The sequence below is a fragment of the Phycodurus eques genome, chromosome 4 (genome assembly GCF_024500275.1).
Source record: "Phycodurus eques isolate BA_2022a chromosome 4, UOR_Pequ_1.1, whole genome shotgun sequence".
NCBI classification, from domain to species: domain Eukaryota; kingdom Metazoa; phylum Chordata; class Actinopteri; order Syngnathiformes; family Syngnathidae; genus Phycodurus; species Phycodurus eques.
This window is the reverse complement of record NC_084528.1, coordinates 22,888,867-22,913,835: the sequence shown is the minus strand read 5'-3', so window position 1 is coordinate 22,913,835 and position 24,969 is coordinate 22,888,867. Positions and strand designations below refer to the sequence as shown.

At 43.0% G+C, this 24,969-nt stretch overlaps 1 protein-coding gene across 7 annotated transcripts in view; it reads left to right on the top strand.

Moving 5' to 3' along the window:
• The window catches only part of sema6e (sema domain, transmembrane domain (TM), and cytoplasmic domain, (semaphorin) 6E), a 197,866-nt gene that overhangs the window by 35,102 nt on the left and 137,795 nt on the right, over positions 1–24,969 (top strand). For 4 of the 7 annotated variants that reach the window (XM_061674689.1, XM_061674692.1, XM_061674693.1 and 1 more), the window contains exons 3-4: positions 1,093–1,220; positions 17,690–17,807. The gene's annotated coding sequence lies outside the window, so the exon portion shown is untranslated. Of the gene's footprint in view, positions 1–1,092; positions 1,221–17,689; positions 17,808–18,858; positions 19,049–24,969 lie in introns of those variants that run through there. The other 3 variants (XM_061674690.1, XM_061674686.1, XM_061674687.1) reach the window with 2 other exon arrangements.

The following is a 24,969-nucleotide window of genomic DNA, read 5'->3' as shown; positions in this document are numbered from 1 at the left end:
AAAAACACAACACGGGCGAGGGGCTAAGAGGCTGTTTATTCAGGTTGTATTGCCACATGTACGCCAGCTAAAAGTAGCTTTTATTGTTGGCTCGGCCTGTGGTGCCGGCGTGGGCGCAGCGCCGACACGCACCTCACTTTTACGCGCACAACATTTTACACACACACATGCCACACTTAACGCACACATACACGCAACACATCAACTCGTTTACCTGTAAGTGTGCCAGGACTCCACGCTTTGACGGACAAGCTATCTTTGAGTGGAGGCTCATTATTTGGCAAACAGTGGCAAACTTTCCCTTGACATATGTTTGAGTGTGGGGTCACTATTTGACAAACAGTTGCTACAAGCTAACTCTTGTTTGTCCTGTTTTTGACTCGCTTGTCTTATCTTTGAGTGTGACTTCACTATTTGGCAAGCAGTTGCTACCAGCTGACTCTTGTTTGTCCTGTTTTTGTTTGAGGGCTCACTGTTTGACAGTTAGTAGCCAACGCTCACTTGTCTTATTCTGACAAACTCTCGGTTATCTTTCAGCGTGGGCTTACTATTTGGCAAACAGTTGACTTATCTTAAAGTGTAGGTTCACTGCCTTTGAGTGTGAGCTCACTATTCGGCATGTAGTAGCCAACTCTAGCTTGTCTTATCTTTAAGTGTGGCCTCTTTTTTGGGTGTAAGTAGTGTCTTTGAGTGTCGACTCACTATTTGGCAGGCAGCAGCTAACTCTTGCTGGCCTTTGAGTGTCAGATCACTTTTTGGCTAGTAGCTAACGCTCACTTTTCTTCTCTTTGAGTGTGGCCTCACTATTAGGCAACCGGTAGCTACTTCTTTTCTTCTCTTTGAGTGTGTGCTCGCTATTTGTCAATAACTCTGGCTTGTCTTATCTTTTGAGTGTGGGCTCACTATTTGGCAATGAGTAGCTAACCCTCTTGTCTTCTCCTTTGCGTAAGTGTAACTTGAGTGACAAGGACAATGTTGGATGAAAAGCACATGAGCAGCGTCTCTTCGTCGCTGTGAAGGAGCGTCTTTGTTTTATTTGCTTTTATCATCATCTTCATCAACTGATGACGTATTTGTTTGTTCTCCATACAGGGGCCGCGTGCTCACCAGCAGGCTATTTGTAACGCTGCTCCACTTGTGTTGAAAATTCCAGCTTTGACTTCGTCCCATCAATTCCAGGGCCATTCTGGATACAATACGGAAAATGGTGGCTTTTACAGGTACTGTAAAACGGGCTAAAGATGGAGATTGACTTGTGCTAATGTTATTCAGTGGTCTCTTTAAGTAAAATTGCTTAATGACATATTCATATATACAGTATATATAATTATATATAAATTACAAAACAATGGCACTGCTTTACACACTGCAACGACAACGTTTGGGATATCCCTGCATAGGCCCCTTACTAGCTGTAGCTGGCTGGTGGCAAGTAGGGATCCTGAGAGATGATGAGCTTATATTGGTCAATAGCAACGACACAACTGGAAACCCCCTAGCGAGACACTGCAACGACACGTCAGGATTCGGGAATTTCCCTGATGGGCCCCCTACTAGCATACTTGTTTATTTTAAGCAGGCTTTGTTCATGTCCATTACTTAAGAAAAGATAATCCTGGTTTTTCTCTTTTGGGGTGGTGGGGGCTCCACGGTCCTTCTTGCTAGAAATGCCTAGTCCTTATTTAAGAGGTTTGTTTTCATGTTGTTGGCTACAATAACAACTTATGATGAATCTGTTGCGTCTTGTAAAAACTACCAGCTCCTGCTGTTCAAATCTTCTCAGTTTAATTTGAAAAAGCACAAACAAAGTAGGTAGGTTTTTTTTCGCTTGTAATATTCAGCTAATTTAATCTTTTTTTTTTTTTTTTTTTTTTTTTTTTTTTTTGTTCACAACATTAGCAATGCTCTGCGATTCGCTGGCAACCAGTTCAGGGTGTGTCCCGCCTCTTGCCCGATGATAGCTGGGATAGGCTCCAGCATGCCCGCGACCCTAGTGAGGAGAAGCGGCTCAGAAAATGGATGGATGGACATTAGCAATGCTGTGTTTTGACAACTTAACCCTTTAACACCTAAGCCTCAAAATGTCTGTCTGGACTTTTTTGCTTATTTTAACTATGAAAGGGTCAGAAAATGTCCTGTGAATACAAATGTTTTTGCCCCTTTTCCCAGAAAAGATTTTAATATCTAGCAGGTTAGGGTTAGGGTTACATTAGATTATCCCTAACGTGTCGTCCCCAAAGCGTTAGGGATAAAAGGGTTAACAGTGAAGCCAACGCTAGCTAGCTAGCTCTTGGTTTCAACAACAATTGACATATGACATGTAACGTGACTTATTTTCTTTATAAAATAATGAAAAATAAGGAACGAAGTCTTCGAGTTATCAAAATGGGTATTGTAAATAACTGACAGTAGAAAATAATTTTTACTTTTTATTTTTCACTTAAAGATAAAATATGCAAGTTTTAAAACTGCTGATATTAGTAGATTCATTTCAGTACCCGCCCCTGCCCACACCCCAACCCTTGTCCCGTCACCTCACCTCTCTCCAAGAAGAAATTGGTTCATTGCGCTCGCCTGGCTGCCTCAGAGAGTTGTCCGCGAGCTCGTCGATGGCCCACTGGAATTGACCGCTGTGTCCCACTTGCCTGGTTTGATGTATTTTGTGGAATGTACAGTCAATTAAAAATATGATAATGACTCATGGCTGACAACGAGGCGCTCAAAAGCAGACACACCAGTGGACTAGTCGAAGGGTTGGAGGCATAGCTAGCTAGCTAACTACTCATTGCAATTGCACTGGATAATCGCTGATGTGAACAAAGGTGTTCACTCGGCCCTATTTTAGCCTCGCCCAAAAAAAAATAAAAATAAAAGGAAAGCTGAAACGGTGAAAAACAGTTTAATGCTATATCATCACAACTGAGTACTACTGTACATAGTTCTGTCTTTGCAATTTTTCCCCCAGAAATTATCTTCAAACATTTTTAATGTATTTAAGTTCTGACCTGGCGGCACGGTGACCGACTGGTTAGAGCGTCAGCCTCACAGTTCTGAGGACCTGGGTTCAATCCCCGGCCCCGCCTGTGTGGAGTTTGCATGTTCTCCCCGTGCCTGCGTGGGTTTTCTCCAGGCACTCCGGTTTCCTCCCACATCCCAAAAAAAAACATGCATAAATTGGAGACTCTAAATTGCCCGTAGGTGTGACTGTGAGTGTGAATGGTTGTTTCTTTGTATGTGCCCTGCGATTGGCTGGCAACCAGTTCAGGGTGTACCCCGCCTCCTGTCCGATGACAGCTGGGATAGGCTCCAGCACGCCCGCGACCCTAGTGAGGAGAAGCGTCTCAGAAAATGGATTGATGGAAGTTTTGACCTCACTTTAGACTCAGACTGTGAATACCTTAGCCACCTCTGCTTGTTAACATATCAATGTTTTTGAACAAATATCTCCCAAAACGCCAGAATTTGTGGGTTGACTTCAAACCCCAAACAACAACAACACAGCTGTTGTCAGAACAGCAAAAGATGGAAAATTCTGTGCTTTAACAGGTACTGTGAAAGGGGCTCGTGATTAAAAGAAGGACTTTCTGCTTTGGCCTATTTGAGGGCTTGACTTGATGTCTGTGTGTGTATGTGGACAAAAGACCAAAAGGAATATTAAAAAATATGCTGTATTCATGTGGACACGTCTTGCAGCATTGTGCAGCATTTATTTAAAAAGTCCACCCCGCTGAGCAGAACTTAAAATTCTTCAGCCCCAGTCTGCTGAGCACAGACACTCACTAAATCAAACTGTGACTCATTGTAGCTTCTGGTCCCAGCTGAGCACTTCGGTATCATATTACCATAGCTATGTATGTGTGTGCACGAGTGTATAATGTGCTGCGCTTGCGTCCAAACAAGTGTTGCTTGTGCTGAGCCGCTCCAACAATCTGCTGCGGTAATCGCCTCACTTGTCATTTGGACGCCGGACTTCTTTTCCCGAAGAGCTTGTGGAGAACACTCTGGATGCAGATTAGCACACTTTAGGCGGCCATCATCTCCGTCCACTTTCACCTTCTTCTCCTCCTCCTCCCCACCAGGGAGCAAATGTGGAAGACACGGAAACCAGAAGTGGTGGACTCGACTTAACTGGAGTCAGACTATGTTGCCAATTTTAGGACTTGGTACTTTCATAGCTCAAGCTTATGAAAGACTTGACTCGACTTAAACTTAAATTACAGTGGTGCATTGAGATATGAGTTAAATCCGTTCCATGACAATGCTCATAAAAAAACACTCCTATTTCAAAACATATATCCCGTTTGCAACGAATGGACATGCTGTTAATCCATTCCAGCCACCCATAAAACACCAATAATTTTTTTTAAAAAGAAAAATAGCACTCTACAATATACTACTACTACTACTACTTTATAAAAAGAAACAAGACGAACATTTAATAGAATGTAAGTATATATATATATATATATATATATATATATATATATATATATATATATATATATATATATATAATACTTGCATACATGTACACATGAAGAAGACGGTCACAACTGCTCAGTAAACTGAAGTAGTAAATGTCGTTTTCCGCAGAGGATAAAGAATCTATGCCTGTGAAGTATCGTTATATGTCTGTCTACATGTGTTACTGCACCACTGGCCTTCAGATATCCGTTGTTAGACTGTCTATTGCATTGTTTATGAGCATTAAGCGAGCAGACTTTCATCAAAGTTATGATTAAATAAACAATGTAATTTTTTTGGTGTTTTATGTTTAGTTTTAAAGCAAACTTCAACTGGCCTCTTTTTAGAATAATTGTTTACTATCTGCCGAATTGCTGCTTGTTTTGATGTTCACGACTGCCCTAAGTCCAATTTTTGCTTGCAATTCAAGACAAAAATCGTCTGAGTGACAGCTCTTACCTAAAAAAACTCATAAGTTGGGTCACAAGTACAGTAAGTCGAGGTACCGCTAAAGAAACTATGTAATTGTGAATGTGTTAGAACAGCTAACTAATGCATGTAAAGAGGCCAAGTGCAAAGTTTCAAATGATGTGCAAATATACAGTATGATATAAAGACTTACTTTTGACTTGCACACATGTGCCTTTCTTCCACCTCTGGCTATAACAAAGCCTCAATATCTGATATTCTCATCCGCTTTAAGCTCATTTGTTTGAATGACTCATAACTGCCTGGTCATCTCTGTGTGTGTGTGTGTGTATTATGACCTTGCCTAAGGAGAAATAGGCAAACACTTCTCAGACCACCCATCAGGTTTAGTTGAAAGTTTACCTCAAAGTGCTTGTTCTGTCTCTTGCCTACTTAAAGGGTTAACATTTTTCCCTTGACAATATCCATCCATCTACCCATTTTGTATAGTGCGTGTCTGGTAAAAAAAAAAAAAAGAAAAAAGAAAAAAATGTGCAGGTAAAAGATGCAAAATGCAGTGGTACCTTGCCGTACGAGTGCCCCAGTCAATTTTTGGAGTTACAGGACATCGTTTGGTAAAAAATAATTTTGAACAAGCCGGCTCGACTGAAGTGAAAAAAAAATGGAGCAATGTACAAAGGTAATGTGGGCAAGGTGAGCCACTATCACTTTCAGCTGTTTATTGAACGGGACAAACAGTCCTACACACACAAAATGTAACGAGGCCACACCCCTCAAAGACATTGAACACATGAATACTACAGTATACACTGTAATTACACTTTATAAAATCAGTGTATTTCTTTATATTCTCTCGTATCATGTTTTATTATGTTTTTATAAAATACAGTGCTGTTTTTCTTTATTAAAAAACACGTAACAAAAACATTATTTTTTAGGGCCGGAACAGATTGATGGCATTTCACTTCAGTGGGGAAAAATTATTTGACGTAACAGTAAATTGAGTTACATGGTCACAGAACGAATGAAACCCATAAGTCAAGGTACCACTTTGTTGTCTGTTTACCAGTATGCACCCTTGTTTCCACCTTCCTGCCTGGATGCTTCATTCTGCTCTCGATGGTTTCTTGACATCTCTTAAATGCATTTTATATGAGTACACACACCCGACTGGTCTGACCTTTCACTTTGCGGCACGACCCATCCGTCCTCCACCATCGATCCGATTGCCTGCCGTTCCGGAGTCAACCTTCTTCTTAAGAGAGGAAGCAAACCTCCCGACATTGAATTAGTTCCTCCTCTCCATTAACTTCCCTTCGCATCCTCCTTGTCACTTTGGACGTTCCATCACTGAGATTCCATCACGTTGGATTGTTCTGGGGCGTCCGTCTCAATGACAATCTCCACGAGTGACGCTCTCTCCAATGTGTCATCTGTAGACGACCATAACTCATGAAGGCTGGTGGTGTGTGGCTGGGGAGGTTGGGGGTGTTTCATACGTCACAGTGACAGATGCTACAAAGTGAAGTACTTATGTGCGGCTTCGCTTTAATGGAGCTAAGAAATTAAACTAATGGAATGTTTGTCATTCTAATGGACTTCTGCCTTTGCCTCCAGATATTAGTCAGTGTCTAAATGAGGCCACATCCAGAATTTATCTGGACTCTTAAACAGGCCTCCTTTTTTTTTACGCCCAACGAGCGGCTACAGTAGACACAACATCCGTCATCATCCTCATCGACATCCTTATCGTCAGTCAGGTCTTCAAACAGCCCACAAACACAATATGGGCTTTATTTTTGTAGAATGTGCAACGTGCGCTGGAGCGCAAATCGGCGCATCTTGATTTTTGTGCAAGTGCAAGGCTCGCCAGCATGTCTGCCAATTTGGCAGACCAGTCTGCATCAAGATGGGCATACCGACGCAATGAGGGTGTCTCCTTTGACATCAGCGCATGTGACAATTTGGTGACTGAAAGTCGTTCTAAACTTCTAACTTGTGGCACAACGTACATCGCTGGTCTAACGCGATTTTGGTGAATTTGAGTGAGGTGCAGGCAGAAAGATATGGAAGCTCCACGGTCAGACATATTTCATTCATAAACGTGAACAGCATGCCCTTCTGAATCATTTTATAAAGCAATTAATTGAATGCTTCATTATGATCATAATAATTATCCATCCATCCATTTTCTGTACCACTTATTCTCACTCGGGTCGCGGGGTTGCTGGAGCCTATCCCAGCTATCTTTGGGCGAGAGGTGGGGTACACTCTGAACTGATCCCCAGCCAATCGGGGCACATAATCAACCATTCGTGCTCACATTGACACCTGCTGGGCAATTTAGAGTCTTCAATCAACCTACCACGCATGTTTTTGGGATGTGGGAGGAAACCGGAGTTCCCGGAGAAAACCCACGCAGGCACAGGGAGAACATGCAAACTCCACACAGGCGGGGCCGGGATTTGAACCCCGGTCCTTTGAACTGTGAGGCAGACGTGCTAACCAATCGCCTACCATACCGCCTCACCATAATTATATTTTAAAAACCATCCCACTGGCCACAACACAGCTATGGGGTGTGCGACAAAAGCGCCACATTTAAAGGGAATGAAAGAAGACGCTTTGACATGATTGGAGTTGGCTGTGTTCCTGCCCACACGGCACAAACGTCCATCGTTTAATCACACCGCTTTGGCGCTTGTTTACGAAATAAAAAAAATCCCGATCTTACCCGCCTCCTTGCAGAGTTATGCCAGTTGCAGGGCCGGATTAGCACTAGAAACTAAAATAGAGCTCCAAATGTTAAAGGCCCTGTTTCTTATATTCAGATATATTGATCAATATAGTTATTCTACAGTGAACCCCCGTTTATAGCAGGGGGTACATTCCAGAGCCACTAATGACAAGTGAAAATCTGCGATATAGAGAGATCATATCAAAAATCTTTATTAAGTAGTAATACTACTCCCATTCACTTTAAACACTTTTAAACATATTTTATAACACACTGAAACTTCTTAAAACATACTTTTTAAAAGGTAATCTTTAGCACTTGTTCTCATTCTCTCGCTGTCAAGAATCGGGAGGTTATCGTATAGCATCACTTGGAGGAAATGAAAAGAAGACTCACCCTCTATATATAATCTGAAACACCATAGACGGCCTAATGGAAATTGGAATAGACGTAACAGTAATTATAAACCTTCAAACAATGGCTACTTTAACACACATGGAGCAGCAGCACATACAACAAAATACAATTAAACATTGCAATACAACATTACTCACAGGCGTATACATTGTCACTGCTCTGTGGGAACAGCAACAATTACTGGAGTTTATTTGGGGACCTTCTCTGCCTCTTCTCCTTGCTCTTCTTCAACGCTGTACAGATGTGTTCATGTGCTGTAAATTATGTAGATTGCTACTGTAACTCCAAAATGATGGCTTAGAAGTGGCCCACGGAAATATTTGAAAATTCATCCCCTGATGCAAGTTTGACATGAAATTTGGTAGGCATATCTATTATAAGTAGACCCACAAAATAGTCTCAAAATGCAAATTCTGAGACGACATTTTGACATTTTGGTTAAAAGAAAAATTTTTAGGCTGATTTTCGTAGGCCCTTGAAATACAAACTCAAACATAAAATCAGAAATCAGTCAACGGCAACATTTTTTTATTTTATTTTTTTTTCAAATTCAACCCCCGAAGCCAGTTTAACTTATCAACATGAAATTTGGTAGCCATGTTTATTAATGCAGTCTCAAGAAGCCATGCCTGAAAACTAAGTCTGCCATTTTGGTTTAAAGTAAACATATTAGGCTAATTTTGGCCATTTGCAGAGTTCTGCCAATACGGAACGTATTCTGGAGATTTTTTTGTAGACTACTACCAAATTGGAACCATGTGTACTAGCTATTAAATTGTGAAAACTTTGAATCTGTGTCATGATTTAAGGGCAGAACATTACAGCGTAAGTTTGATAACTCTGTGTAAAGCTGGAAACTCTGACAAGTCAACCACAATTTCCTGTCTAGCCCAGTCCAGCCCAGTCAAACTGTTTTTTTTTCCAGCAATAAGAAATTTGGTTGACAGCCATTTAAGGCTAATTTTGGCCACATCTAGCGGGTTTTTTTTTTCCGTTTTTTTTTTTCAAAACTCAACTTATTTCAGTGAATTTTTTTCTGATTGCTACCAAATTTGGACCATGTGTACTAGACAGATGGATGACATTAAATTGTGAAACACTTTTTCATGGTTTGGGGGTGGAACATGACAGTGAAGATTGATGACTTGCCGTGAAGCTGGAAACTCTGATAAATCAACCACCTTTTTTTTCAAATGTCGCCCATGAAGCTGATTTTATTTAGCAAGGTGGAATTTGGTAGGCACCTGCAAAAAAAAGTCTTAAGAAGCCATGCCCAAAAATTCACAGTTAGTCTGCCACTTTGCTTTGAAGCAGCCATTTTATGGTCATGTTTCTCATTTCCAGGGGTCTGTCCGAGATGAATTTGTCCAATAGATTTTGTCCCGATTGCTACCAAACAAGAATGTACTTGTAGTTACTGAACCTAAAACGTTCCAATCAGATGTGTTCAGCATGGCAGATCCTGGCCCAAAGGTTCCTGGATCTCTCGGAAGTACTACCCAGCTTGCTGGATTTTCTTCAGGCCCTTGTTTAATTAACCTAGAACTGAATTTAGGCAACCTTGTTTAATTAACCCAGACCTGAATTTAGGCAATAGCCCTTGCAGCCCAAAGACACAACGGTCCTCTAAAAGGTCCTATAGTTGTCAACACAACACAACCAAACTTTATTTATGAAACAATTTAAAAACAACCACAACTGAAACAAAGTGCTTTGCACAGATGAAAATCAAACATAAGATATAAAATAATTTCACATAAAACAAAGCAACAAGTTCAAAACAATAAAACACTAAAACAGACGCAGTCTTTTGTGCTGCCTTGAAAGCCAAAGAATAAAAATGGGTTTTAAGACAAGTTTTAGAAATGGACACTGAGGGGGTCTTTAATACGCAGAGGAAGGTCATTCCACAGCATAGGATAAGCAACAGAAAAAGCTCGATTCCACAGCCGTCAAACCCAAGGCCCAGTCCACTTTATGTAGCCCGCTAAAGTAATTAAAGTGTGTCTACTTCATGTTTGTGGCGGCACGGTGACCGACTGGTTAGAGCGTCAGCCTCACAGTTCTGAGGACCGGGGTTCAATCCCCAGCCCCGCCTGTGTGGAGTTTGCATGTTCTCCCCGTGCCTGCGTGGGTTTTCTCCGGGCACTCCGGTTTCCTCCCAAATCCCCAAAACATGCATGGTAGGTTCATTGAAAACTCTAAATTGCCCGTAGGTGTGAATGTGAGTGCGAATGGTTGTTTGTTTATATGTGCCCTGCGATTGGCTGGCAACCAGTTCAGGGTGTACCCTCCTGCCCGATGATAGCTGGGATAGGCTCCAGCATGCCCGCAACCCTAGTGAGAAGAAGCGGCTCAGAAAATGGATGGATGGATGGATGGATACTTCATGTTTCTTGCTAAATAGGTTTGCTATTTTCATGCAATGTTTCTTCACTTTTAACAGATTCCAAGCATTTCTTTCTACCAAATCCCTTCTTAAAGTGAACAATAACCGTTTCCTTAATATTTGTGACTTCTGATTTCAAATTCAATTTGTTGCTAACAATATATGTAATAATCTATGGCTGGGGTCATTGCATATATGAAATAATATGGTGAGGTGACTATGACTATATATTTACAGTACATTGTTTTCCTTATCATAAGGGTCCTCTGAGGAAAACCCAAAGAAAAATTTGTTTGACATCCCTACTTCCTTCTGAGCTTCCGCCCAGACCTTGATGGCTCCAGAAGCAAGTGGTCAGCTGACCTGAGGCTCTACAGCGGAGTGTAGGGGTTGAGTAGCTCAGAGAGGGAAGGTGGTGTCTGACCATTTAGAGATTAAAAACAGCCAGGGCAGAGAGGCCAGAATCGGAGTTACTGTATGTGCTCCCTCTTAAGTACTCCAGTTAGGAGGCAAACAGCTGTTTGAGTCATCTGATTTTGTTTAAGGGATTACTGGCTGACTCCAAGATAAAGTCCTGGACAGTAATCCAGCCGGCATGTAATAAATTCATGGACTAAGGGCTCTTGTGCAACAAAGGGCTTCACCTTTCCAGCTGCCTAAGGTAAAAGAAGCTGGACTTGACTACTGCACAGATTTACCTATCGAGTTTTAAATCACTGTCCATTTTAAAATCCAAGTTCGAGACTTGGCTTCACATACTGTGTCAAGGGCCTCAAGTCAACAAGGGAGGATTTAGAAGGGCCACTGAGATCAAAGACTATCACTTCTGTTAGTTCTGGGGTAAAGTCTAGTAATTGGGGTAGTACCCTTAAAGGTTGTTTTGTTTTCCCACAAAATTATGTGTTGTACCTTTTTTGATGTGGAAAAAGCTACAAGCACAAATGACTCCCAGTGTAGCAATATTTCTAAGTGTGTTCTCCTTCTCCTCTTGTAACACCAATATTGTTTGTAGCAGCATCCCATAATAACATCCCCACGGCGCACGCTGTTCTCGAGAGAAGTCCGACAAAGTGCAGCTATGAATACATTGAAGGAATAAAAGTGGTTTAATTCTAATGGAGTCGAGCAGCTGAGATCAAATTTAATGAAATGTTGATTAAATATGATTCACGAGAAAAACCTTTTATTAGTTTATTTGTGATCAACTCATGTTGAGCCCTGTTGTGGTTTTCTCCAAGAACTTTCTTTTTCTCCGTGTCGATGGATGGAGATAAGCTTTCCTCTCAGGCTTGTTCACATGATTGTTCCCACAGAAAGTAGCTTCAAGTGCCTCTTTTTGCAGCTTCATGCAGTCCTTATGTAATGACTGGCGTGCACGTTGGCCAGCATTTATCTGATATGTGCGACTAATGGCATGAATACAAAAGGAAAACTGCAGTGAATCAGCACGCTTGCACTGACGTGGAAAATGTGCTTTACATGCATGAATTATGGACAAGTTGTACGTTTCTAGCCACGTCACGTAGTATGGAAAGACGTTTGAGCATTTATTTGATATCCTTGATTTCAGGTTTAAGATCCATATAGAAGTACATTCTTTCAAAACAATACAGCGCACAAGTAGAATAATGTATATAATATTTATTTTTTCCATGACTAGTGACTCTTTTGGCCTACAAGCACAATCTTCAACTGAATTATCCTTAATATCGAAAAAATGTGCTCAAATGGCTTCGATATCCTACATCTTGAACAAATCCTCAAACGGCTTCAATATCCTAGTAGGACAACTTGGGCATACTAGTAGGATAACTACGGTAAATGTTATTACTAGTTCAGCAAAACGGCCTTTATTGATATCTGTGCACTACTAGTACCACTAGTGAAGTGCTAGATGCCAGATAGCAGAATTTTATAATGTCCAAGCATCCATCCATTATCTTCCGCTTATCCGAGGTCGGGTCGCGGGGGAAGCAGCCTCAGCAGGGAAGCGCAGACTTCCCTCTCCCCAGCCACTTCCTCTAGCTCTTCCGAGGGGATCCCGAGGCGTTCCCAGGCAAGCCGAGAGATGTAGTCTCTCCAGCTTATCCTGGGTTGTCCCCGGGGTCTCCTCCCGGTGGGACGTGCCCGAGCCACCTCATCTGGCTCCTCTCAATGCGGAGGAGCAGCGGCTCTCCCCTCCCGGATGACCGAGCTTCTCACCCTATTTCTAAGGGAGAGCCCGGACACCCTGCAGAGGAAACTCATTTCGGCCGCTTGTATCCGGGATCTTGTTCTTTCGGTCACAAACCACAGCTCGTGACCATAGGTGAGGGTGGGAACGTAGATCGACCGGTAAATCGAGAGCTTCGCCTTTCGGCTTAGCTCCTTCTTTTCCACAAGGGATCGATACAAAGTCTGCATTACTGCAGACGCTGCACCGATCCACCTGTCAATCTCCCGTTCCATTCTTCCCTCACTCTTGAGCAAGACCCCAAGATACTTGAACTCATCCACTTGGGGCAGGATCTCATCCCCGAACCGGAGAGGGCACTCTACCCTTATCCGACTGAGGACCATGGTCTCAGATTTGGAGGTGCTGATTTTCATCTCAGCCGCTTCACACTCGGCTGGGAACCGCTCCAATGAGAGTTGGAGATCACGGCTTGATGAAGCCAACAGAACCACATCATCTGCAAAAACCAGAGATGCAATTCTGAGGCCACCAAGACTGCAAGTCCGATGACACGACCACAAAGTTGATCATCGAACGGCGACCTAGGGTGTCCTGGTGCCAAGTGCACATGTGGACACCCTTATGCTTGAACATGGTGTTTGTTATGGACAATCCGTGATGAGCACAGAAGTCCAAAAACAGAACACCACTCGGGTTCTATTCGGGGGGGGCTGTTCCTCCCAATCACGCCCTTCCAGGTCTCACTGTCATTGCCCACATGAGCATTGAAGTCCCCCAGCAGAACGTTGGAGTCTCCAGCGGGAGCGCTCTCCAGCACCCCCTCCAAGGACTCCAAAAAGGGTGGGTACTCTGAACTGCTGTTTGGTGCATAGGCACAAACAACAGTCAGGACCCATCCTCCCACCCGAAAGCGGAGGGAGGCTACCCTCTCGTCCACCGGGATGAACGACTACGTACAGGCGCCGAGCCGGGGGGCAATAAGTATACCCACACCTGCTCGGCGCCTCCCACCGTGGGCAACTCCAGACTGGAAAAGAGTCCAACCCCTCTCGAGAGGACTGGTACCAGAGTCCAAACCGTGTGTGGAGGCGAGCCCGACTATAGTTTTTGATTGAGGGTTCCGTTAGGAGATTCTGCTGCATTCGCAGTTTGCCTTTTAATTCTTGGACATTTTGATATTTTTCTTGAGAGCTTATTTTGGCATACTTAGGTCCGTGTTTGGTGTCAAAATGCTGACGGAGATTATACTCTTTGACAACCGACACTACCTCATAACACAAAAAGCATACACATTTTCTCCTTGAAGCACAAGCATCTATTCACCTTCCAATTTTTTCTAAATTGCCTTCCATCTGCATCAATTTTACTCTTTCTGGACATTTTGCAGTCATTATTTATAGTTCTCTATTCCACTTTTTGGGAAAATCGCATTGATTTTGATATGTACACTGCATTGTAGTGGCGGGATGCCGTCACTTTGTTGGTAAAATAATTGGTATGAATTGTGGGAAATGGAGTTTATGATCAATACACGCTTTGGACTTACTTATTTTAAGATGGGCAGCTGTTGCTCGTCCAGCGGCTGAAGGGCTGAGGGTTCAAATCTCTGAATGTCCGCTATTGAACTGGTCAAGACACTGAACCTTTATTTGCTCCTAGTGGGCCTGGAAGAGCCTTGCTGGCAGCAGCCGCTCATGTGTGTGCATGAATGGGTGAATATGTGATCATCTGTAAAGCGCTTTAGGTACGGTGATGATGCAGTTAAAACACCATATAAGTGCAGTCCAGTTACCATTTACAAAAATATCAGGTCTTTTAAGCTCTCGCGGGCCACATTTGGCCCGGGGCCTTGAGGTTGATACGTGATTTACAGTATTTCATATCAAAGAGTATCCATCTTAAGGTCATGCTACTAGCTCAAATGTTACAACAGTAGTGGAAAAAGCGTTACTAGTAAGACTCAATTATCTTATTAGTGAGGACAAAGAGGGCACTAGAACATGGACCCTAAGATGGATATCAAGGATATAAAATAAATGCTCAAATGGCTTTCCATACTTGGATGCTTAGTGGTCTTCATTGAAACCAGAATATTTTTTTTCAAAGTAGGGAAACATGTCAAAGAAACCAGGTGTAACTACAAGCTACTGTAATTACTTCCACCAAACAGGTTTTACACCAAACATAATTAACTTTATAGAGGGCTGGGGCACTTTTTCTTTTCTTGCGAAATACATCTAATTTTTAAATGCACCTCAGTGATCAAAAGATAAATGTTAAAGACATTACACAGAAAGTGTGTACCTAACAAGATGAACAACCGGGAGCTGTTTTGTTTGGCCTTGGTGGAGGTCTGCACGCTCCGCAGTTGTTGTTGTTTAATGTCTTGCATACATCCATCCATCCATCCATTCACCCATTTTCTGAGCCACTTCTCCTCACTAGGGTCACGGGCATGCTGGAGCCTATCCCAGCTATCATTGGGCAGGAGGCAGAGTACACCCTGAACTGGTTGCCAATGGTTGTCAAGTAACCTATCATGCATGTTTTTGGGATGTGGGAGGAAACCAGAGTGCCCGGAGAAAACCCACGCAGGCACAGGGAGAATATGCAAACTCCACACAGGTGGGGCCGGGGATTGAACCCGGGTCCTCAGAACTGGGAGGCAGACGCTCTAACCAGTCATCCACCGTTCCACCTCTCTTGCATACACAAGTATGCAATTCAGGGACAACAACAACAAAAATCTACTGCATCAGACTGGGATAAACATTAAACATATGTAATTGTAATAGATAGATAGATAGATAGATAGATAGATAGATAGATAGATAGATAGATAGATAGATAGATAGATAGATAGATAAAAAACAGGATAAAACTAAAAATTTATTATAATTAAATGCAAATAATAAAATTAAAACTTAAAACTTAACTGAAACTTAAAACTTCCATATCATCCATCCATCCATCCATTCTCTGAGCTGCTTATCCTCACAAGGGTCACGGGAGTGCTGGAGCTTATCCCAGCTATCATTGGGGAGGAGGCGGGCTACACCCTAAACTGGTTGCCAGCCAATCGCAGGGCACATATAAGCAAACAACCATTCGCGCTCACGTTCAAACCAACCATGTTTTTGGGATGTGGGAGGAAATCGCATTGCCTAGAGAAAACCCACGCAGGCACGGGGAGAACATGCTAACTCCACACAGGCGGGGCCAGGAATCAAACCCCGATCTCAGAACTGTGAGGTAGATGCTCTAACCAGTCGGTCACCGTGCCACCAACTTAAAATGTATTCAATGTAATTTAATGAAATGGATAATTTTATTTAATGTGTAATGTTACATGATTTTATTATTTAATATAATCACTGGTTCATCATCCAAGATGGCTGCCGCCATTTCTTGGTGATAGGGTGCTTGTTAAAGGTAGGGTTTACAGTAAAAAACAAAAACGCTTTTTTGTCATGTATATTAAAACTGGGTGGCAAGGTTAGCGACTGGGTAGCACATCTGCCTCACAATTCTGAGAACGGGGCCGAGGCGGAGTACACCCTGAACTGGTCGCCAGCCAATCGCAGGGCACATAGAAACAAAAAAACATTCGCACTCACGGGCAATTTAGAGTCTTCAATTAACCCACCGCACATATTTTTTGGGATGTGGAAAGAAACCAGAGTACCCGGAGAAAACCCACACAGGCACGGGGAGAACATGCAAACTCCACACAGGAGAGGCCGGGATTTGAACCCGAGTCCTCAGAACTGTGAGGCGGACGTGTTAACCAGTTTACCACCGTGCCGTCCTCTAATTCAATTACAATTTTTATTTTAAAACTTGCCCTATCACAGACTAGAGGCAGAAGGCTGTATAATAAACATTGAAGCTATACCGTGGCTCCAGCAGACTACTGGCAAGGTGAAGATGCACCACCTGGAGAGTTGTATACATTAGAGAAGCGAAATTTGAATTAATAAAAATATCACCAAGTATATAAAATGAGGCTTCAAAATCAGGAAAAATCAAGCCACTGTCTCCGCTCTCAAAGGCTGTGGACATGTCCCCTGTAGTGTTGTTACGTTCGCGAACGTTTCGTCCAGAAGAACGAATCTTTTCAGTGAACGAACTGAACCGAATCAGTTTATGAAATGATTCGTTTTTTCAGCTTGGCCGCCGTGAGCCGAGCGAGTCGGCTGGGACCGGAAACGGAGCTGTTGAAGTCACTCGCTTCTGAATCTTCGGCCAATGACCAATGAGCAGCCAGCGTGAAGTCGGGGGCGGAACTTCATTAAACGTACTGCCATGTGATTTGCGATTCGCCAGCGTTGTCACTCACTTCGGCGAATGACCAATTGGCAGCCAGCGTCAGGCAGCGCCGTGCAGGCGGGGGTGGGACTTAAGTGAACTGAGTGATTTGTTCAGTGAACTGGTGTACTGAGGAAATGAAGAACTGAAGAGTGATTCGTTCGTCAAACTTATCGTTCGCGATCCATCCGTTAGACACGAGTGATTCGTTCGTTGAACTTGTTCGTTTGTGATCCGCTAAGGAGTGATGTACTAGTACGAAGAGTGATCTGTTTGTGCAAAGAACGACGTACTACGCAGTAACGTACTCATGAGTGATTTTAACTGCAAGTCCTGACGTCCTTCGCGGGGATAGTTTCCACTAACAGCTTTAAGCTAACGGCAAATTTTTGAGTCAGTCAAGCACACATATTTAAAATAAATTTAATTAATCATAAATGTATATACGTACACATACATATCATTCCCTCTATGTCTCTAAGCTTTTTATTTAATAATAATAATAATAATAATACATGTGCCCTGCGACTAACTGGCGACCAGTTAAGGGTTTAGTCCGCCTTTCGCCCGAAGTCAGCTGGGATAGGCTCCAGCGCCCCGCGACCCTAATCAGGATAAGCGGTGTTGAAAATGGAAATAATAACGCATTAAACTTATATAGCGTTTATCAAGACACTCAAAGACGCTTGCTTTCCACTAATCAGATGACAATAACAGTAAGGTGAGTGGGGGCTGGTCCATTGTAAATGTAAATTTGCACTTTCCACAGCGGAATGCAGAAGTCATGCCGGCTGGCGAGAGCCTAGCTGGACGTCAGGGGACACGGAAGAAGGTTCGGTAGCTGAGTTCTCTGGACGCATGTTCAGAGCTTGCTGAGAGAGACATAGGTAGGTGATAATTTAGCCGAATATTTTTTTTTAAATAATCTCCCCGCCTTTCCTAGTTTACAATACATGATAACAACAACGCATAGTCCTTCGGTGAACGTGTTGAGTGACTGTGAACCTCAGGGATGGATCATTAACTGAATGGGCACTTGAATGATTTTGTGAAAAAGAACTGAATGATTCAGTGAACGAATCTTTTTAATGAATTGATTCGCGTGATTCAGTACACTCAAAAGAACTGCCGTGCCCATCACTAGTCCCCTGAATGCGCTGAAGCCACGCCCCACTCAACTGTCAATCAAATACCACTACTTCGACCTGAAAAATGCATGCTACTTTGTCTACCAACGTTCCTGAGCTTACACATTGTGTAGCTCAACCTGGTGGCTACTGAAGACACAGATTTAAGTTCCGACAGATGCTTTGTGCCGGTCTACTGCTACAGGGCTCCGCCATTTACCCGAGCCGAAAGTAAATGCTTTGACCAGTTTTGGCAAATGTGGATGTTGGTCGCGCATAACCCCTGTTGCTTTGTTCCGGTCTCTTGCTTCTGTCAGTCACCTGAACCTTCGACCTGTTTTGCCCAGTGTGGACGTTTTTTTGCGAATAACCCTGATTTCATGTCATTTAATTTGAAATATAATATAATATAATATAATATAATATAATATAATATAATATAATATAATATAATATAATATAATATATAATTTATTACTTTCAACCCAACGGACAAAAACAATTCCAATCACTTGACCGAGCTCGTTAGTTCAGGTGTTAGGTCTGAATTTAAAGCTTGCATTCCTTGCGCTCTGATTGGCTGGCGTCCGTTCAAAAAGGCCGACACAGTTAGACATTTAACATCTGGATGGGAAGTGAGCGGTGCTAATAAGGGTGGGGGGGGGGGTTAACCTACAAGACCAATAAGAAAGCAGATAAATTCGCTATACTCTGCTGTGATTGGCCGAATGGCCTGTCCCTCTCCAGTGAGGGGGGCGTATCCTCAGCCTGTGCTCCTGCTTGTGGTCTTGTCTCAGTCTAGTTCGCTCGAGTCGAGTGTGGCGACTGTGGTCAGTGCGCGAGGACACTTTGTGGGATACGGAACCTCGCGTGGAGCGCAAACTCACTGAAATGTTAACTTGACGTAACGTCATGGTAATTAACAGCTGACAAGCGAGAGCGCTAACGAACAGTTGAGTGATATTGTGTGCGTGTCTGCTACGCGACCGTCAAGGAAGAAGGTAAGACGAACACTTTTCTACGCTACATGTTCGCATTGTTTTCATCTCTGGCTTCCATTTTTTTGTCTTTTTTTTTTTTTTTTTTGGGTGGGGGGGGGGCTGGTCTCCGGTCTCCGGTCTCCGGTCTCCGGTCTCGGTTCTCGGGTCTCCTATGCCACCAGCGTCCACGTCCGCAACTTTGCGAATGTGACGCTAATGAGAAGCATCTGACTCCACAATGTGTCCACTCAGCACTGTGGCTTCACATCTAATGACTTGGTTTTTTTTTGGTTTTTTTAACTCTCGTTTCTGAATGTTTTCCTGCATGTATAGCTTACTTGGACCCGCCAGGTCCAAGCGGCTCGATGAGCTCATTGTCCTCCGCAGCTTTTGTTCTGCTGCTGCACGAAAAAAATAAAAGAGCAAGGGAGCTTCCAGTTGTGCAGCTGAAGAAGATGCTGAGAACGGGTCAGCCTGTCTTTGTGCACGCGCAGGCAGCCGTCAGTGCGCGTGCACAAGTCACTGTTGCTGCTGTTCAAGTTGTCACCTCATTCCCCGGGAGAATTCGCCTGTGTTTGGACCTGGCGACGCCGTCTGCTCCTGCTGCTGCTGCAGCAGTGACATCACGGTTATATGATGGCGAGCTCGGGTTCCGCTTGGATCCAGTTTTTTCGCTTGACTGGAGGCAACTTCCATTCGGCATTCAGCAGTCCATCAAGTTGTTCTGTCTTCATTAATCGTGCTGGCACAGTGGCGGGCCATGCATTTGGCACCTGGGCCTTCAGTGAAGACTTAGCCGATTTAATCCACCTTTTCATGTTACAATTATCACGTCTTATTTATACAAACCATCAGTATTATCCAAAAAAAAAAACGCAATAAGAAAGCATGTACTGTCCTACGCTAATCAACTGGAGCAGTCCACAGTTGGTATTTGTCCAATAACATGACAAAAACACACACACACAAAATATGTGCAGCAATCTGCTACACGCACACCAAAATGTGTGCAGCAATCTGCTACACGCGCACACCAAAATGTGTGCAGCAATCTGCTTCACGCGCACACCAAAATGTGTGCAGCAATCTGCTGTGCAGCAATCTGCTACACGCACACCAAAATGTGTGCAGCAATCTGCTGTGCAGCAATCTGCTACACGCACACGAAAATGTTTGTAGGAGATTGCTCCACACATTTTGCGAGTCTAAGTTGGCTGTAACAAGTTTTGCTCTCACCAACCAATCAAGAGGTCAGAAAAAGGCTGTCAAGAAGGGCCAGAACGCTTGTCCTTTGAAGCCAAATTTCAAATTGTATTGATGAAATAAACAGTCCCAATTTGCAATCCAGTGAACGTCTCCCGATTCAAAATTTGGCATTCATAAATTCACATTTTCTTATTTTATTTTATTTTTTTTATGAAAAACTCACTTATTTGCTGATTTATTTTTGCTCAGGCTCAAGTATTGGTTTGCTGCCATCTTGCGGCGTGCCAAGGAACTATTTTTAATTGAGTAGATGGGTTTCAACTAGTATTACTTTGCTGTTATCTTGTGGCATCTGTAGGCAGTTGTAAAGCTCTTTTAGGAGGGGTGTCAATTACTCGCAGATTTTATGTATTTGTGGCACGGTTTGGTCTTGATTCCCCCGAGTAGCTGTTTAAGTTGCAACTAATTCTCAAGACAGCGGGAGTCGCCGCAGTCAATGGAGAGTTAATCCTCGTGGTTAATTTTAGTTCCCATTTCCATTCAGCATTCATCCATCCTTTCATTCAGCAGGCCAATTTGTTTCGGCTTCTCAGATTGTGCTCACTTGACATACATTAGCTCACAAAAGTGAGTACATTCCTCACATTTTTATAAAAATGTTTATTTAGGGATGTCCCGATCTGATCACGGGATCAAAGATCAGGGTCGATCACGTGATTTTCAGCTAATCAAGATCGGGTGAAAAAGATTCATTTTTCATTAATTTTCTGACATCTTAAATGTCACAAAGTAACAAAATAATCCAAAGGTGCAAGGATCTTGCCAAATGAACCAGTAATAGGTTCGTTTTATATTTTTTTTAAAAAGTAACTTTTTTTCTGTATTTTTAGTACCGGTAAAGTGACTGAAAGTGACATGGAAACGCTGTGTTGTGTGCGTGACACTCACACACAAACAGTCTCTGCCCTCCTTGAGCATGATTAATGACACCCCAGGTGTAGTTTACTGTTAAACTAAATGCGCAACAAATAGAATTGCACGCATTTTATATTTAAATACCAGACACACGATCGTTTGTAATCATCAGCTTAATGCTAATAGTCGATGGGAAACCCAATTGACGGGCTAGCTAGAATTAGCATTGGATCACAGTTGGGATTTACCTTGAAATAACGACTATTTGTACAGGTAATATAACAACACTACCATGCATATATTCTTCCTAATCTGTGAAAAATGTGTTAAATTGTTTTATCGCAACATTCGCCTATCTTTTAACGGCAAACGTGGAGCTTCATGCAAGCATCGCATCACACCGCCCCTCAGAGGCCAAGGCACGCGCAGCAGGAAAACCAGATAGTCATTTTCCCCCCTTGACTGTCTGACATGATATCAGACTGAAATTTCCCTGTTTTGGGTCAATTAGGATTACCAAAATTATTTATATTTGGTAAATACATATTGTAGTTTACACATACTTTTAAATATTATTTTACTTGTTACCAATTATTAAAATGTTTTTGTTTTTTTGGTTCTTTGAAATATTAAAAGTTGAGTTTTCGTAGTTATATGTATCGGATCGAGACTCTGTATCGCCGGATACTTAAAATCAAAGACTTGGACTCTGGTGCAAAAAATATGAACGGGACATTCCTAATTTTATATCTTTTCATGGGATGAGAGTGATGTAGTGGGATTTTGCTACAATGACAATTAGTTAGTGTACAGCTTGTATAACAGTGTACATTTACTGTCCCCTCAAAACAGCTCAACACATAGCTATTAGTCTAAAGAGCTGGCAACAAATGTGACATACTATGTTGTCCATGTTGATATCACGTGACTTCCCGGCCTCTGATTGGTTGCCTTCCCACTCTGTGTGGCTAATGGAGTGTTAATCCCTGCGTGCAATTTTAGTTCCCATTTCCATCCCTGGTGTTGGGTTTTTCAGAGCTTTGTTCCATCCCCCCAGATTGCGCTGCTGTGATGTAAACTTCCATGTTTATCTCACATGACTTCCCCGAGCTCTGATTAGTCACCATCTCAGTCAGTACCGCTAATGGAGTGTTAATCCTCGCATGGAATTTTAGTTACCATTTCCATCCCTGGCGTTGAGTTTATCGTTAGGGGGTCCTCTGCTGCAGATGGCGTCTCCTTAACGGCCCTCGAGGTAATGGTGGTTGAAATTAGCCTCCTAAGCAGGGAGGACGACTTGGGGAAGAAGGCAGCAGGAGGGCTGTCGGGGAGGCCCTTGGGGAACAAGGAGTTGGATGAAATGCCATCCAGGTGGGCGTGTGCGTCTGAAACATGGAAGCATTTCAAGCTCGGTAAAACGAGAAGTTGTTGAACCGCTTTTAAAATCGCAAGGAAAGAAGGCGGCAGATGTAAGTTATTCCACTAATGGCCCGCTGTCGTCTTTCGCAATGAAGGAACCAATCAGAGCGCTTGGTGTTGAAGGGAACGCGTGTCTGTTTGGAAAAATCCAGGACTCCACAAATTTGTGTTTCTCTATCTCTATATAGCGAGCACCTATGAATATTGTATTGTATTTTCACTGTTGAATGCAGCACTTCATCACCAAGCCACTGAATTACAATTTGCCAATTAGTGTTGCAGATGTGTGTGGCTCATACAGCCAACACATTAGCAAACGTGAATACCTATTTCCGCCGCATCGACAATCATTTCAGTATGCGGTGCGAATCTGCAGCTCTTCTTACTTTTGGTTCGTGGTGATAGTGCTTCAGTGTTGCGGCTTGAAAGTGGTTCTGGATCTATGGCCAGCCTATCTGCCAAGTCATGGGGAGCAAACTCACTGTAGGGTGAATATGTAAATTTGTGTCCGTTACATCAAAATCTGGCAAAATTGAGAACAACTCGCTCACAGATATTAAATGCACTACTTGAGTTTTTGATTGCTTTGAGGACAGAAAATGTTTGAGCATTTTTCTCTCCCTTGGGGGTTCACTTATTTAACTCATTCACTGCCAACCCTCCCAGTTTGATACTACAGTGGCTGCCTGACAATGGCAGGAATGAGTTGTAAAGCTCAATGGGGCAGACACTCGAGGACAATGTGCTTATGTCATCATGTGAGGAAAAGGAGGCTGCAGCGAAGTGCAAATATTTGATTCAAGGAGCGGGAAGATGGCGACGACGAGTGTTATGCATTATTATAGTTTGCAAACCGCTGTTAAACGCAACAAAGGAGGAGAAACCTGGAAAAAAAAGCCAAAATGTCGAAAGTGTGGGAGCATTTGTTCCAGACCTAACCGCCATAGTCTGCGATTTAGAGGACCATATTAACAACTTTTTTGTTTCACCCCTCCCAAACGTTTGTTTCTTGGCGCTCTTGAGCGCTTAGTTTTTCAAATAAGGGGAAAAGCATGCTTTCTTCAAGATGTTTGTCACTGCCAATTTGTCACTGCTAACTGACACACAAAAAGAGAATTAACATTTTATGTTCAACCACACCATATAATTTTGTCTAATAATATTCCGCTGTATTAATGCTAACAAATAATGCGTCATAGACGGGCTAAGGCAAATTAGCATTGATGTTATGGTGATTATAAACCTTCAAACCACTGCTCATTTGACAGACATGAAGCAGCAAAACGTACAAACAGAATACAGCAAAACAGAAAGGCAGCATGTCTTCCAGGAGACTTCAGCGCTGCCTATATCAGGGACACGAATGATGAACCGCGATATAGCGAGGGAACTCTGTAATCAACTGTCGTCCATGTTGGCTTTTAACTGCCGCTGCTCTTCTGCAAACATGGCAGCAGTAGCAGCTTCCCCTCTTCCGACCGCTTGGTGGTTTGCGTGCGCTTGGTGTTCAATCCGAGGCCGAACAGGAAAAGATGGTGGTTGGCTGTGGACCACAAAGTTGGCTGAGTGTCAGGCATTGGAGCATCCAGTCCAGACGGGCTCGGTTTCTGTGGCGGGAAAGCGTTAACCCCTTGTCGGCGGGCCGGGCTGTCACGTGATCTTAGGGTGAGACAATTAATCGATGTCATTGATGAATTAAAGTTTGTCTATTTGTTTGTTTGTTTTAGCCTTCTGTAGCATTCCGTAGTTCAAACCGCCGATGTGAACTGCTTACACTAGCAACATGGTGGCGAATAGACTGGAACTCGTCTCCATAAGCGTAGTAAGTGTTGACACATTAACAACTTTCCCGACACCTCTAGCAACTACGTTTCAAAAAATAACTCTCGACCGCAATCCTGCTCACCTTTTCAGCTGTACATCAGAAATGTGCTTAAAAGAGCTAGAGGAAGTGTGGTGTTACTCTCACGTATGGACAAGCTGATCTGGGCAGCTGGACGGCTCATTTTATAATCTGTAAAGATTGAATCGAGGCAACTGGACTCTTCTTCTTTGTTGAAGATGTTTCATCTTCAATCCAAAAGACTCTAGCTGTAGAGTATCCCTGTTTATGTGTCTGGTAGGTGTCTCCCTTGGAGATGGTCACAATAGGGTTGTTGTTGTTGCCAGGCGTGGCTCGTGAGTGATTTGCATTGCAACCAGTCGTTCACCTGCTCATTAGGGGCTACTCTTTCAATCGAGACGATCTTGGGGAGAGGTCCCAGGACAACCCTATTGTGACCATGCCCAGTGGATACACCCACCAGAGATGTAAAAAGGGAGACTCCACATCTAAAATTTAGAACTGCTGAAGAAGGGGAAACGTCTTCAACAAACAAGAAGAGCCCAGTTGAGTTCAACCT